Source organism: Triturus cristatus, chromosome 12 (assembly GCF_964204655.1).
Source record: "Triturus cristatus chromosome 12, aTriCri1.1, whole genome shotgun sequence".
NCBI classification, from domain to species: domain Eukaryota; kingdom Metazoa; phylum Chordata; class Amphibia; order Caudata; family Salamandridae; genus Triturus; species Triturus cristatus.
Window position 1 is genome coordinate 728,593,078 of NC_140595.1, and position 16,751 is coordinate 728,609,828.

A 16,751-nucleotide genomic window follows, 5' to 3' on the forward strand; every position below is an offset into this window, starting at 1 on the left:
ATTCAAGTTAATATTGAAAACGGTGTACAGTTTATTTCTCACAAAGTTCAGTTTTTTATTCGAAAGGCTAGGAATCAAGCATCGCACTACCTCTCTTTACAACCCCAGTGGCAATGGAATGATTGAGCATTTTAATAGACTACTAAAAGGCGCCATCCAATCTGTTGGTTCTCAGGATAGTAAGTGGGAGTTGTGTATCCTTAAAACTGTTTGGACTTATTGTACTACCTGACATGACTGGTTGTACCCCTTTTGAAATTATGAGAGGTAGGTTGGCCAGAACTAAGATCAGACCTGCGTGGTTGGTTCCCAGCACTTCTTCCAACTTAGATTTGGAGGTTGTTAAGCAAAACATCAAAAAGACACATGAGAGGTACAAATGTTCTTTTGACTATAAAAGAGGTTCTAAGAATGACACCAGCATTACCATTGGCACATTGGTTAAAGTTAATAAACCTTGTATGGTAAAGAAGGGCATCAGTCAGTTTTTTCGTCCTTTTGAAGTCACTAAAGTGTTGAAAAATGCTGTTATGCTTAATGATGGTAAAGTTTGGAACCTCAAACGTATTGCTGTTCTCAAAGGTGACAAAGATATTTACCTTGACTCTACCTCTCAAGACATGTCTTATTAGAGTGTTGGACTGCACTTTGACAGTTGCTGGCCTGATCTGTTGCTGTTCAGCTGTTTTTCTTGTGGGTGGTGTTTTTACTTATAAGTAAAGTTACTTACCTACTCCAACCGTGTCCAGATACTTCACAATTTTGTCTTGTTAATCTCAAGATAAACCAAATCAGGAAATTAGATTGTCTTTGTATTATTAAGTAATAAGTATTCCATTCTCCTCTATTAGTCCCATTTCTTAGACATACAATTTATGTCATATCTGTTACATGTGGAGCCCTTTAAATATACTGTAGTCTATCATCTTTTAGTAACGTTAATCACACAGAATACATTTGAGTGCTGACTTCTCATGATTATGCACACTCTTCCTATATATTAGACTGAAATCAAAATTAAACTGCTTCAGTTCCAAGGATAATTTTCTGTTTGTTCAGGTCAGCGGTGGCTGCCACCGAAAAGTACGGGTGAGGCGGGGGTTTGGGATAGGAAAATCAATAAAATGACTTACCTGGCTGCCGGCTGCCGTCTCGCCTCCGTTCTCTTCAATTCCTGCCAAAAGCAGGAAGAACACACAGACTCCCCTAAGCCAATCACCACACTGTTGTCACCATGACAGCAGCATCATGATTGGCCTGAGCGCTGTGATTCAGCACTCAGGCGGGGACAATGAGCCTGCGCATGTCCTGCACACAGGCTGTACAATACAGCCAGCGGAGAATATGCAAAGTGTGCCTGACTGCTTGGCTGGCCAAAGATAGCCGGCCAAAACGTCATGCGCACTTAAATGCCCCAACCACTCCTCCCCTGCTGGCTGTGACGACAGTCCCGCCCCGTAAACCTCCCTCAGTACCGAAAAAATAATAATAATGTTGCATTATTATCATTTTATTTTTATTTTTTCCTCTGTTTAAAGAGCAGTGGGGCGGCGCTCCTCCGCCTTAGCAGAGGAGCCAGCGGTGGTTCAGGTTAAGAAAGAATGTAATGTGTACCTGCAAAGAGGCGCACTCTTTCCAGTTCATCCACCCACACAGTTGGGTCTGAAGTACCAGTTTCACATCACCCACCCTTGTGAATTCCAATAGTCTGAGAACTACATGGAGCGTTTCCTGTGCCTCTTGTAAACATATACATGTGCCGCTTAGCTTTCTCTGTCTCTTTCCTGTGCCTCTTGAAAACAACATATCCATGAGCCACTTAGCTCTCTCTCTCGGCCAGCTATAGGGGACGGAGAGGGCCTGTTTTTGTGCAATACTTATTTCTTACTTAAGCCTGAGGGGTAAAGCGTTGACTGTACAAGAAGAAAGCGATTTGAATTGTCAGTACTTGTAACACGTCTATTTTAACTTTAAGAGAAAATGTGACTTTTATATGCGAAAACTACATTGCCCGTGATGCTTTACAAAGGCTCTCTCCCCCTCCCCGTCCTCCTTTCGCTCCGTCTGGCCATCTTCACCCCTCCCTCTCTCACGAATCGCATCGTCACTGTAGCTCAGCCGCTTTAGTTCCATTGTTTTTCGTCCAATGTAAAACCGATGCAAAAGCTCTCAGTGTACAAAAATATCCCACACCATAACAAAAGCCCTCAGTGTACAAAAATATCCCACACCATAACACAGTTTTTATTCACCCAGAAGCCAGGAGCAAAGCTTAGTATGTTTATTGTCACGTAGCTGTCATTCTTCCAGTCTGTGAACTCGGAAGTACGACAGTCTACCACGTTTTTTCTGTAAACCGCATTTTTGTAAAACAAAAAATCGGTGCGTCAAAAATTTCGTGATACATTCATAAATGGTAGCAAATAATTTACAATTTGAAGACACACTACCCCCACCCACAAAAATGGGGCTCGTCCGGGATTTGAACCCGGGACCTCTCGCACCCAAAGCGAGAATCATACCCCTAGACCAACGAGCCGGTTGGACATAAAAGTAAACACTTCTCTACTTAAAATTCCGTATGTGACTTGTAGGGTGATACTGTTTAGAGTTAACTGTTTTTTAAAATTATGTTATAGTCCTATTATTTTGGGTTCCTGTCAGATCACCATGTGCACTAGCTTAACTTCTACATTCTTACTGGCTAATGACTGCTAATAGGAGAGGCTAAAAATAACAGGGGAGTTTACTGATGCAGAAAAAGAAAACAAAACTCTGTAAATAAAAACACCTACAGAATAAACAGAGGTCCTGCCTCCTCAAGAAGGACCACCAAGACGTCCTATCATTGTTTTTTAGGTCTCAAACAGCACATGCATTGCCTGTTGTAAGACATATTATGCTTGAAGCAGCTATGCATAATTGTTTAAATGATATGCAACGTGTATTTATGTCTACGTTAAAAATGCTATTTCGGACATATGGCTGCCATATGGCTACCATGTTTAAGCATATTACATCATATACTTGCGATAAAAAAAATAATTAAATGGCAATAGTGTCTGTTTGACAAGGCTAGACCTATTGGCTTTGTGATTGGTTATTTATGATTTTTAGGTCACGTCTACTCAACAGCACAGCTGTCTGATTGCAAAAGACATATTGTGGGCTTACTTAAAACATGTAGGGGCTCGGAGCAGGCACATTGCTTATCATTGGTTGGCTTTCTTGTCACTCTTGCATGCCTGCTTCTTATTCATGTTCCTTGCTTGTCTATCTTCTCTTTACCATCAATTTTGAATGGCTGGCTTCTATGCCCACTGCTTGCTTTTCAAACACTATTATTTTATTTTCGGTTAAGCTCTCCGTTTGAGTGCATGTTTTTTCAAGCTGTCTCCCTCATATGATACCTTACTTTTAAACTCTGTATTGTTCTCTGCCATCCAATTGCTCCTGCATGGCCCCGCCATGTTGCGCTTGGACTTGTGTATTTTCCCTTATCACTTTCTCATCCATATGCTTCTCCCCTGCTCATTCTGCATTGTTCTCACTCTTGTTCCTTCTCCCCACCCCTGCTCTCTGTGATGCTTTTCTGCACCCATACCACACGCTCTCGCTAGTTGCTTCTCCTCCCCACCACAGCATTCCTTCGATGCCTGTTCACCTGTGTGCTTTATCCCCTACACTCCATGTTGGTCTCTCGCCTGTTGCTTCCCCTCTCACCACCTGCGTCCTCTGTGTTGCTTCTGCCCCCAATCACTGGTGTTGTTTACACCGCCCTGCTGCTTTCCCCACCAGTTTTTTTTTTTAAGTACTTTTACCTGGTTTCTTTCTTCTTAGTTACTAATTCAACTCGCATCAGCAACTAAACATGAAAAAAATCACCCACATTATGTAGGTATTTGCATACGTGGCGCATCGGCCTACAAAATGACACAGGCTGCTGCATCAAAGGTCTTTTTTGTTGTTCTTTACCTAGGAAGAGAAGCACATGGGTGGGGAAAGCAATTCAAGGGAGGAGAAATACATGAGTGGGAACACAACATGGAGAAGTTGAAGGAGGATCACATGGGCAAGAGAGAGAAACACAGAGCATGGCAGAGAAGGGAAGAAAAGTACATCAGTGAGGCAGCTGGAAAACACATGCACTGCCATGAACTGCTAAGCTAAAAGAAATGTGGTGACTGAAAAGAAAATAGTGCAAGGGCACAAGTCCTGAAGGCCATACTCTGGGAATGAGTAAACATATGAAAAGGAAAGAAAGCCCACACTAGCTTATGAATAAGAGGCAAGTAAATGAAAGTTACAATAAAGCCAAACAACGGTAAGCAATAGGCACCAAGCCAACCACTGTAAGCAGACAAGTCTTTTTTGCAAAAAGACAGTTTGTGCTGCCTGGTAGGCGAGACCTTACAAGGACCCCCTACACTGACAGCAACCAGAACCCCACTGCCATTAACAGTGCATCTGCCATATGGTAGCAAGCCACAACCTAAATACTATAACAAGCATTGGCATAGCCAATAGGTCTCGCTTTTGAGACCTTATAAGTATTTAGTTATGCAGCACAATATCCTTGGTGCAACAACATCAACTGTTGCATGGCTAAACACTTATAAATTCCCAAAAGCGAGACCTATTGGCTATGCCAATGCTTGATCTTCTTGCCTACAGCTTTCTGCCACAACTCGTGAAAGGCCTTCCTTTTTACCTTTTAGTGCATTAGTCATGAAACTCAGCGGTCCCAAGAGCCCCACGGATGCTCATTCACCATTAGAGCATGTATTTCCTCCCAGTGTTGTTATGATCTCAAATTGTGGCTTAGACACATCAGATATGCAGGTACAGTAGAAGTTCTGGAGGGAGGTTAGCATTCATATAACAACAACTTTATTCGGTCTAGTATATTAAATCACAATTTTGCCTTGTCTGAACAGTATCCGCATATATGCAATGAGTCCAGTTTGAGGGTCAGATGGTCGATATATGCAATCAATATGACTGAAAGTAGTTGGTTCTTTTTTTAGGTATTTCAGGCCCAATATGATTTTGGAGTAGAAAGGCACTAAAATGTTTGACTAAAGCATTCTGTTGTGCTGTTAACCGGGATCGGTCAGAGTCCCTGTTATTGATGCATTTATCTAGGAGTGTTTTAATTCGCTGTAGGTAACCTTTCAGTTACCTCAAAGTGCAGAGGGATAGAAACTCCGCCCAGTTTGAAGGCGGGGTGCTGTAGGGTAAAAACGCGTCCAATCAGACAGGGTGGAGTAGGTATCTGGTGTTCTATGGTGGTGGCCTCCTAGAGTCCAGAGAGGTGCATTAAAAGGCGAGACTGTATAATTCTGTTTCCAGGAACTTACTGAAGCGCAGGTACACCCAACTCTGTAAAAGCAGGGGATGATGAGATGCATCAGTGGTGATATGTGTGCTCCTCGTTAGAGCAGGTGGGTGCAGGTTCACGATGTTTGTGTGTGTGATCCCACCACAGCAGCTGCTGTTGCATGCTAGTATGACCACTTTGCAGGGTGCATCTTGTCTCCAATGAACAGGCACAATTTTTGAGGCTGTTGTGAAAATCAAGTTACTAGAGAGTCAAAGGAAAGGACTGGAAGCAACAGGATTCAGAACTTGAGCTGGTGGGCGGGATGCAAAAATTATGACCTCCACGGCAAGAAGCCTGTCACATGAAGCTCTTCTGGGCTGTGCTGCGGGACGGGGCCAGCACTGCGAGGGGGTCACATGAACAGGAGCCCAGCCTCCTTATCACGACCAGCAGACGTGGGGAGGGAAAACAACACCGCCGGCCCTCGCTGGGCTCACAGACTCAGAGATGGGGCCGCTCGAACCCTCAGCGCTGTATAAAAGCGAGCACTTGTATCCTCAGAAATATAATGTATGTTAGACTGCACAATTAAGAATAGCCAGGGCATGAAACGGCGTCATGCACACAGAATGATGAAGCGGTTGGCATATGTTCCCAGCCCTGAGGCAATGCATTTGTTTTTTAAAGTATCAAGAAAAAAATAACACATCTCAGCCCCACAGTCAGGGCCTCACACGGTCCTGTTCTAGGGACCTAACCTGGGCTTAATTTGTGACGAAAAAAACAATTGACGAAAAAAGAGGAGGAAAAGGGAGGTGGGAGATGCGAGCAGAGCATCAAAGAGCTGGGCGAAAAGGGATGGGGGAATGCGAAGAGCAGAGGAGCCAGAATGAAAGTGACGAAAAGGGAGGGGGGAATGCGAGGAGCAGAGGAGCCAGAATGAAAGTGACGAAAAGGGAGGGGGGAATGCGAGGAGCAGAGGAGCCAGAATGAAAGTAACAAAAAGGGAGGGGGGAATGCGAGGAGCAGAGGAGCTAGAATGAAAGTGACGAAAAGGGAGGGGGGAATACGAGGAGCAGAGGAGCCAGAATGAAGGTGAAGAAAGTGAAAGTGATCGCAATCAAGCTCAAGGCGAGGGATGCGCTTACTGAGCATGAGGAATGCCATATGGTGCCTCTGCTCAAGCGCGCGCCCGTGCACATGCACTGCCAGCTGTAGCCGGCGGTAGCATTTTTTGAAGCCCTCCTTACTTAAGGTCTCCGCCGGACCAGAGCAAGCGCTGAGTCAGGCGAGACCTAAAAACAGTGGGCCCTGGCGCCAGCGCAACTACTGGTGTAAGAAAGGGGATCTTGTACACTAGAAGCAAGCTAGAACTCCAGTGCCACAAAAAAGAAGGATTTTGAGGGGGATATTAAAAACAAATGGTTAAGATATAATTTCATGAATGAGTGGGAATCTCAGAGGCCCCTCAATATATTTTTCAAAGCGTCCCACTCGTTTTAAGGTATAGGACTGCTCATATCAGTGTTAATTTGCAAGTTTGAGGCCGCACCAGAATGAGGCAGGACTGTATCTGTCTGTATCAGACTCCCATTTAACAGCTATTGCTTATAGCAGATATTTTTAGGGTAAGATCCTGCTCAAATCGTCGACAGTTTGGGACCAATGGAGGCCATGGTGAGGGCACAGGAAGACACCTTTCAGACAGGAGAGTCACCTTGAGAGCTTGGATTGGTGTAGTTTTGCTACCAGTTAAACTTAATCGCCTTTAAGCAACCCTGCATTGTTAGCAGATGATCGAATAGCGCCACAGCGATGTAGTGATTTCAAAATGTTGGAACAAGTGAAGAATTCTGGATTCAAACCTTGGTTTCCCGGTTCTGATGTTTGGAGCTTGACAAGATCTCCCAAAACACACTCTCAAAGAATCCCTGATGTCCTCCTGCATGACTTCAAAACTAAATGAATCTTTTGGAAATTCACAGAGCGAATGCTGTATTCGACAATTCTGCTATTATTTGCATTATAAGTGCTTTGCTGTTGATAGTCATGTCCTGTGAAACATACAGCAATTCCTGAATGGCAATTTAAAATATATCTTCATAGACATATCCATATGTCAGCAGATAGTTATCTGTATCCAGCGAATATCTGGGAAGTGTTTAATATTTAACAAAAGAGACCCTGTCGTGCCAAATTCCTATTGTTGAACAAGATATTGATCTTGAAGAAGAAAGCAGACCATGTTCTTGTTAGTCTGTAATCCTTTAAATAGAGTATATGGTGAGGTGTAGGCGAAAGGCTGAAGGTTTGCGACGGATGTTAGTACTATGGGGTTACTATTAGGCTTTAGTTAAGTTTGGGGTTTAAAGTACCAGCAAGCAATGGGAGCTGGGTTAGCTTTCATGGATTTGTTGTTAGAGTTATGCTCATGAAATGGACTGGGGCCATGGAACCAGTGCAAGAGCCCCTGAAAACGAATTCTGAGACAACTGGGTATGCTACACAAGACACCCTCTGTATCATGGAGTAAACCCCCAGAAATATAACAAGCATCATCTCAAACTCCCACCATTTATGGAGAGATCATGAGACCCCTAAGGAATAACACAAAAATTACCTCCGCAAGGAGTATTACAGAGGCCGTTGGTGGCTCATGGGAGAGATCCCCAGGGATAGGATGGAGTCTCTGAAAATTAAGATCGTTCAAGTTTAGTATTAGGAGTCTTTTAACGACTGAAGGAGAGTTACAGCAGGTAGTAATCCCTCATGAATGGTATGTGAGCCTTCCAACAGCTCAATAAGACACCTTGCGGTGGGCCTTCCATTGACTCATGAAGACACCTTGCTTGTTAACCTTCCATGGCTCATAAAGACATCCTGCGGGTGACCCTTCCATGGCTTATCAAGACACTTTGCAGGTGAGCCTTCCTTTGACTCATTAAGACACCTTGTGGGTGACCCTTCCATAGCTCATGAATAGATTTCCTGGGTCAGCCTTACAATGACTCATGAAGAGACCTTGCGCGTGATCCTTCAATGGCTCATGAAGACACCTCGCAATGAGCCTTCCAGGGTCATGAAGAGATGTTGTGGGCCAGCCTTCCAACGACTCATGAAGAGACCTTGTTGATGAACCTCGTTGATGAGCCTTCCTTTGACTCATGAAGACACCTCGCGGGTGACCATTCCATAGCTCATGAATAGATTTCCTGGGTCAGCCTTCCAATGACTCATATAGAGACCTTTCGCGTGATCCTTCTATGGCTCATGAAGACACCTCGCAATGAATCTTCCAGGTTCATGAAGAGATCGTGTGGGCCAGCCTTCCAACGACTCATGAAGAGACCTCGTTGATGAACCTTGTTGATGAGCCTTCCTTTGACTCATGAAGACACCTCGCGGGTGACTCTTCCATAGCTCATAAATAGATTTCCTGGGTCAGCCTTTCAATGACTCATGAAGAGACATTGCGCGTGACCCTTCTATGGCTCATGAAGACACCTCACAATGAGTCTTCCAGGGTCATGAAGAGATCTTGTGGGCCAGCCTTCCAACGACTCATGAAGAGACCTCGTTGATTAACCTCCTTGATGAGCCTTCCATTGACTCATGAAGACACCTAACGTGTGACCCTTCCATGGCTCATGAATAGATTTCCTGAGTCAGACTTCCAATGACTCATGAAGAGATCTCGCGGGTGCCCCTTTCATGGCTCATGAAGACATCTCACGGTGACTCTTCCAGGGCTCATGAAGAGATCTCAAATATGTCCCTTTCATGGCTTATAAAGAGACCTCACGGGTGACCCTTCTATGGCTCATGAAGACACCTTACAGTGACTCTCCAGGGCTTATGAAGAGATCTTGTGGGTCAGGCTTCAATGACTCATGAAAAGACCTCGTTGATGAGCCTTCCATTGACTCATGAAGACACCTCGCGGGTGACCCTTCCATGGCTCATGAATAGATTTCCTGGGTCAGACTTCCAATGACTCATAAAGAGATCTCGCTGGTCAGTCTTCCAATAGCTCATGAAGCGATCTCGTGGGTTAGGTTTCTACGGCTCGTGACGAGGCCTTGCAGAATTGTTATGGAGTCTCCACATGAAGTGTCCCCCGGGGCCAGCATGGATACGCCGCCATGTCCCAGGGCCTTTAATGTCATTTCTTGTGATGCTATGTCTCATTAGGCTAAAAGACTTGTGGTGTCAATTCCAGAGACGTTTTCCCTATGTCAGAGGTTTTAGAACCTGGAAAACCTACCTCTTATTGGTAATAGAATATAGATAATTGTGTTCTCTCTGCAGTAATAGTGAAAGCAGTTAGTGCAATGTACTTTGGGTGCCTACACGTAAGTGGAAACTAGAGCAATGTACTTTGAGTGCGTACACATAAGTGGAAACTAAACCAAAAAACACAGGTATTCGTACTTCTGGTGAAAGGGAGAGGTACGTCCACAAAACAGGATGCACAGTAGGAACTTCCTCCTCCTAACTGTGCTACTGCTTTCACTTTGGATACGTACACATAGAAATAGAAATAAAGCGTCAACAGCGAGCTCCAGTGGCGCAATCGGTTAGCGCGCGGTACTTATATGGCAGTACTTGCAATGAGCAATGCCGAGGTTGTGAGTTCGAGCCTCACCTGGAGCAGTCTGACTTTTTACGTACGTTTTAAATATACATAAACAATGAAAAATGCAAGTTCCCTGCGTCATAATTTCCCCTTAGGTTTGCTTCTCGCCACGTTGTAGCACAGTTCCTTTTCCATCTGCATTCCCAGGTCCCCTCCCCCATGCCAGCGTGTGTTGTGGCTTTTTTTGCTTTCCTCTCACCCCTGCTTCTGTTCAAAGTACAGACGGTTTTAACCATTTCCTTAAATTCAAATAGATGTCCCAAAACACATGCAAGCACCCCACATAGCATGCCATTCACAAATGTGCATTTTCCCGTTCGTAATGTGCATTATGATACGAGAAACTATCTATTAAAATGAAGTTAGTTGATCAAATATTGTTTTCTATGCCCGCATCAAAAAAAGACATGACGTACTTGAAATCACAAGTATTGTAAGTCATGTTACAACAGAGCGAAACAGCTGTTTGTGGTCTTGGCTTTGAAATGTTCCCATACCAACAGACACACCACCTCGTGTTCCAGTATTAAATAATAAGAGTAAAGTGAAACTGCACATTGCAATAAATGTGAAAAATTTGCATTCTAAGGATTTAATAACGACGACTGTTTGATAATCGCTGCTAGCACAAGAACATTGCGGAAATGTCTAAAAACCCATGGGCTCGTCCGGGATTTGAACCCGGGACCTCTCGCACCCGAAGCGAGAATCATACCCCTAGACCAACGAGCCAGCTATACTCACTGACGAAATAGGCGCTTCTTAACTGTAACGTCACTAGGAACTGACCTGACCGCGTATTTATAACCTGGATTATTCATTAGTACAGAGCTCTGGGAATCCGAGGAGAAATCCAAATAATCTGACATATTCTTGGCTTCCTGTTCGACAGGGCTCTCTTCCCCTTTGTGGACCCCATGTCTGTCAGTGCCGATGTCTTCCCCACCTCACGTTCCCCTCAGTTCACCTCCACGTACCTCTCTCTGTCTTCTATTAAAGCCTCACCCACTCTTTCTCCCTTGGTAGTACCCACTTTTCTTCCCCATTCCCCCGAATTGCTTCTTGTTCTGTTAATTTCCGTCTTTTCTTAAATGAAGAGCTCAACCCCCCGCATAGCTGTCTTGTCCAAACTTCCAAAACCGCCTGCATCGGCTCGTCGCCAATAAAGAGATGTCGGGTGCAAGTGAGATATGTATTAACTCATCTGCCTTGTAAAATTGCTACCAGTACATCACACTGCCCTACACAACCCCCAGTCCTCATCTCCCCAACTGTCCGCCCCGGAATCCTCTCCCAACGGTCCACATTCTACTGACGTCACCCCCAACGGCTTCCTAATTCCAACCACCTGTGGACGTCCCTCCTGCCGTCCATTGCCTCTCAATTGCGTCCTCTGGAGGATCCCAGCCCTGCCTTTCCACTCTCTCGACTCTCCGTCTCCCCCACCCTGTGGGTCCCCTCCCCTCCAGCCTCTTCTCGAGTCCAGTCCAATTTGTTAACCCTATCTAGAGCCCTCTTCCTTTCTAGTCCTATGTGTACCCTTGCCACCTTCCAAGCCCCATTGCACCCCTTGTCCCCACACCCTCTTCTTTGCCCCTTCTAGGTCTCAGTCACAGCCTGCCCCTCTACAATCCCTGCTTCTTTCTTCTCGCCCCCTCTCCCTGCCGCCCCGATCCCTGGTTCTCCGCCTCTTCCCTCTCTTGCTCCCTCTCTAACCCAACCAATCCCCTTCCCCTCCCCGCCCCCTTTTTTCCTTCATCCATCTTCTACTGCATTTGGACTCTCTCTTTCTTCTTTCCAGCCCCACGTTCTCCCTTTTCCCTGCCCCCTTTGAACCCCTTTCACCATTATTACCCCTTATAGCCCCCTCCTTACTCCTGCCTTTTCCAAGACCCCTATCACCTGTTTCTCAAACCCTCTTTCTAACCCCCATCTGGGCCCTCTCCTTTCCAGCTCTTCTTCTGTCAGGGTCCATACCCTGCCTATCTCCCATTCCAACCCCTAACCTGGGCCCTGCAAAGGACTGCTCTACATTGATCTGTGTTTATGCAGCAGCATGAAAGAATACGGGGAGACAACTAAGGCTGTTAAATGCACCTACTGCGGAGATTTCTGTTTAATCCGCTGGTCATATATTTGAGAAATGCCCCATGATCAGCGGTCTTCGTTTCATGCAGTGCCCCCTGGAGGCCGAATAACAGGAAATCCTGCCCCCCTCTCCAGCTCCTTGAAGACAAAACCAGCTAAAACGTTTAAAGACAGTGCAGGGTGGTGACTTTTCCAAAATGTGGGGCGTAAAAGTGGGGGTGTGTTTTACTTAGTAAGCAAGCAAACCCGACTGATATGCAGATTGAAGATAAAGGCCAAATAATTTTACTCGTGCGTTGTCATTTGTGACTGTGTCAGAACTGCAGAAGTACATAGTGAACGGAAACACCTGAAATACTCCGATTTTCGCAGGTTTTCTCTTGCTATTCTGGGGCATAAATAGTCCAAGAGCTCTGACTGTCAAAAGTCATGTGTTCAAATAGTCTTGCTGTACATTTCTGTAGTCTATGTGATGGAATACAGCATTTCCAGTGCCATAAATACCAGGAGTGTGTGCTATTTATTTACAACCTGGAAAAAAACTTTTCTTTCCCTAAAGCTCCTCGTACAGGATCGCCCAACCTTCTAAGCAGGGCGATCCTGAGCCAAGAAGTCATTGATATAAACCATAAAGTGCACTTGGACAGTCAAAACATTGTGACAGAATAAGCGCTGCTAAAAAGCCAGTGTGGTTGGAGAAGGTTCAGTCATGTGGCAGGAATGTGCGACCCCCCTCCCAGGGACCGTTTAGAGGCCCTATGCCGTCAGTCGATTTCACTAAAGCCCACACAGGCTATCGTGAATGTCTGTGTCCTGGGCTAGAGGCTTTACAGAGGCCAGGGACTGTTGAGTGTTCTACAAATCCCATTAAAACCTAGCAGCTGAAGTGCACAAACAAGCACTTACCAACGAAATCTATAGGCTTTCTCAATTTTTTTGTGCCATATTGTTCAGGAGCTCCGCTACTGTACAACATGGATGTACGTTTAAAAAAATAAATATGATGTGGCAGGGCTTCGTCATAAGACATTTAAAAAAAAAACATTTTCATACATGCTTAAAAAACATTGACAACAGACAGCTGTCCTAGAAAGCATTTCAGCCATGTTGCACAGCAGCAAGCCTCCTGTGCAGTATGGCTGAAAGTTTGGGGGAAAACCGAACACTAAGACCTATGTGCTGGCAGTGTAAAATAAACCGTTCTTCTCAGAATTGCTGGCACTGCCAGATTCATAATCCTGCTCACAAGCATATTTGTTGCCCTATGAAAAGTATAGACAGCAGAGTCTCAAGTGCTGTAGTATCCTGTTAAGTACACTCACCCAGAAAAGAAGCTCTGGAACAATCAAATGAACTCCCTTGCTCCAAATTGCTGGCACTTTCAACTCATAATCCTGCTCAAAAGTGCAGGCACTGTCTCGATTCACAACTCTGCCCAAAAGGGCAGGCACTGTCCCAAATCACAATGCTGCCTAAACGTGTAGGCAACTGTCCTATATAAAGTAAGCAGTGGTAGTGTCTTAGTCTTACTAAAAGTAAACACGTTATTTGCTGAAGCGCTGGTGTTGGCCCTTTAAAGGTTCAGGCACCCCGCCCATCCTTGGATTTGACAGATTGCTTTGTCTACCACCATATCAGCCTTCCTCAGAGTTGCAGATACTGTCCCATTAAGAAGGAATAAGACAAATACATCGAAATAGGCCTGAAAGGGAGCTGCTGTCTGGGGCTTATGGTGGGTGGTGATTGGCTGGTGTACAGTGTGTGTGTGTGTGTGGGGGGGGGGGGTTCTTCCATGCTGAGGGGCCACGGACCCCAGGGTTGTCAGGCTAGCTTTGAATATATGTTGTTACTACGCATTCCGTTGCAACGCATGCCTTTACCACGCATGCGTTACAACGGAATGTTTTTTCTACGCTTTGCCTTTACCTCGATTTTACCTTTACCCCGCTTTTTCTTTTTGGGGGGGGGGGAGACCCCCCCCAAGACCCCTTTCTTCTTTTTTTTGCCTTTTTCGCAGGTCTTCGCCGACACTGAAAACGGACTGACACATTTTTTCGGATTAGGAAGACGTTGTTCCGTGATGACGTTGCTTGCGTGGTAAAGATGGTCGTTGAAGCATTACGCGTTGTGAAGACGTTTACGAGGTAAGTGTACCGTTGTAAACGTAATGCGTCGAAAATGCTTCGTGGTAAAGGCTGTTTCCCGCTAGCTTTAATATGTAGTCATTTGAATGGTAATGTATTAACACTGCTCACTTGTTCCAATAATTTGTAAACAGCAGAGCTTTGCAAAATTGCAGTACTCCACCGTATAAAGGCAGTGGGTCTATTAAGTCCAGAGAGTATTTCACTTCATTGTTTATTGCAAGAGTCATCTGGTATGTGACATCAAGAAATCCCTTGGGCTTAAAGTGTGCTGTACAAAAGTAAGACCCATGTACTGATATGTTATAGTCAAGTTTGACAGTTGTGCCTCGGTACTCCCAATATTTACCTCTTCATTTGTATCTATTTTCAATGCATCTTTTTTTCAAACAATTCTGGTAGCTCAAAACACAAGAGAAACCATTTTACATTTAATTATGCTTGAATTTAATGGTTCATACATAATTTCATATATAAGTGCATTCATTGTAAATAATTATACGTTTGTTGTGAACATTTGAACATGAAGGAACAGTACAGCCTGGAGATGAAGAAAGAAACAACAGCCGACATGTGTTTCGTTACATCCGTAACTTTTTCAAGGCTTGAGCGTGATAGACATGTAGGACCTTCAAAAATTGATGAATATGGAAGACTCAAAGGTAAGCGTGAACCCTTCGCCGTATTGGGAGGCGAAATATCCTAAGTCCTAAAAGTGCCAAGATTAAAACATGATGTCTGCTGAGTATTCTCTAATGTGGCCGACCGGTCCCAAGAAACGATGTTTGACTGGCCATGAAGTAGGCGGTTTCCTTCATAAAAATTCTAGGTGTTTCGGTCAGCAACGATAAAAGGCCAGGAAGTGGGTCTATCTTAATAATATGTAGATGTCCGTACTGTATGTGGTGAATTACGTATCACAAGTGGTTTCTTGTTGAGGCCAAATAACCTGCCAACCTTTTGTAGGGCTAAAATATGCCCCTTTCACATTCCCAGTCTGGCATCGGTAAATTCAGGGCTGTGTTATGCCCCTGCCAAAATCCTTCAGAACGTTGATTCTGCAATTACCTCCGCGTAAGGAGTTATAGTCATCTAGTTGACTTCCTGCTGACCAATGGATCCGCTATATAGGTCGGTGTATAACCCCAGAATCAAATCTACTACACTGTTTTTAATCCTTCTGAAGGCATTGAAAGACACAACAATGAGATAGGTAACAGCACAACTTGTTGCACCAGGGCTTTGCAATTTAAGCACTATATAGTCACTCAGATGCTACTGTGGTATGGACGTGATCCTGTTAGTAAGCACATAAGAATGCCCCAGCGCACAATTTATTTCAGATATGCTATCAGAACCGGCCCTAGCAGATGGCTTTCCTGAGGTGCGGTGCATTTGCTGGAGCAGAGTTTTCTGTTGAAAATTTATCGGGTTTTGAAGCTCCAGTTTGTCTATATGTTGTGAATTAAAAATACTAATTGTAATCCTTAATTATTTGTTTCTGTGTGAAATTCTGATTAATCAACACGATTAACAAGAGAAATTACACGTGGGAATGCATATATGTTGCTTAATAATAATGTGCAGGTTTAATTAAATGAATGTTGCTAAGTGCTGTTTGTTTTAAAGCACAAAACGCTTTTGAAATAACGTGTACTAATGCTTTACTGTGTTGCAAAAGGCTAGATAATTGCATACACATAAGGGTATTAGTGGGGTTAACACTGTTTAATCACTATGCTGTGGTAACGTTGTTTTTGTCTCTTTTAATTAAGATGGTCTGTTTTGGCCTGTGATAAAATGGCTGCCGTTTAAAGCCTGTGCTCGAGTGATCGAATTTTGATGAGAGGGCCTTGCTGAACATGGTCGAGAGTCATCTGACCACAGTCTTCGCCTGGTTTAAAAGTTTTCCGTGAGGACAGCAGTTCTGGGCGTGAGTCCAAGAAACCTTGGAGGACAAGGGAGCCACAATGAACTTTGTGATTACAGTGATGGTTCCGAGGAAATGTGTACGCGAAAGAAACATTTGCAAAACTCGAGTTTCCTTCTTCCGTCTTTTTATTTTTGTGATTTTTCTGAGCGGAGATTTTTCCAAATGTAGCAATGCTACATCCTTTCCTGCTCGCTTTGCTCAGCGGTTCAGCGGATATTAAAATATTTTATGTTGCTTTATTTTGTAAAATTTCCTATAAGTATTGTTAGCCTAGAGAGGGTCTAAGGCCACTTCTTCCCAAACCTGCGTTGGTGAGGATCGATGCTGTGAGGACGGCGACTCGGGAGACTTCTACTGAGAGACCTGTCCTGACCCATTTATGACATTTAGCTAGAATAGGTAATTATGAGAATAATTATTTTGCTTTGATTGAATTTCTTTGAACTAATTTTAGATAAAATACCATTATTTTGAATACAGTGTTGGTGGTTATTTCTTGTCAATTATTGAGTACTCTATTGTGGTTATTATTGTTTATATCATGACTCAAGACAGTGTCAATTTGGTCTTATCGACCTTAGTGTAGATGCAGGGTGTTTAGGAGGTTTCTTTCCACAGGTTCAGTGC

The 16,751-nt window shown here is 44.2% G+C and overlaps 1 long non-coding RNA gene and 3 other non-coding genes across 4 annotated transcripts; 2 read left to right on the forward strand and 2 right to left on the reverse strand.

The window, feature by feature from the left end:
* Positions 1-2,467: 2,467 nt before the first annotated feature.
* On the reverse strand, positions 2,468-2,539 carry TRNAP-UGG (transfer RNA proline (anticodon UGG)). The gene has a single exon. It is a non-coding gene; the product is annotated as a tRNA-Pro (tRNA).
* A 7,342-nt stretch (positions 2,540-9,881) lies between these two features.
* On the forward strand, positions 9,882-9,976 carry TRNAI-UAU (transfer RNA isoleucine (anticodon UAU)). Its single transcript has 2 exons — positions 9,882-9,919; positions 9,941-9,976. It is a non-coding gene; the product is annotated as a tRNA-Ile (tRNA).
* Positions 9,977-10,619: 643 nt separating this feature from the next.
* TRNAP-CGG (transfer RNA proline (anticodon CGG)) lies at positions 10,620-10,691 on the reverse strand. Its single transcript has one exon. It is a non-coding gene; the product is annotated as a tRNA-Pro (tRNA).
* Positions 10,692-13,761: 3,070 nt separating this feature from the next.
* On the forward strand, positions 13,762-16,389 carry LOC146782606 (uncharacterized). The gene is made up of 3 exons (XR_014972257.1): positions 13,762-14,191; positions 14,721-14,853; positions 15,967-16,389. It is a non-coding gene; the product is annotated as an uncharacterized LOC146782606 (long non-coding RNA).
* Positions 16,390-16,751: the final 362 nt, after the last annotated feature.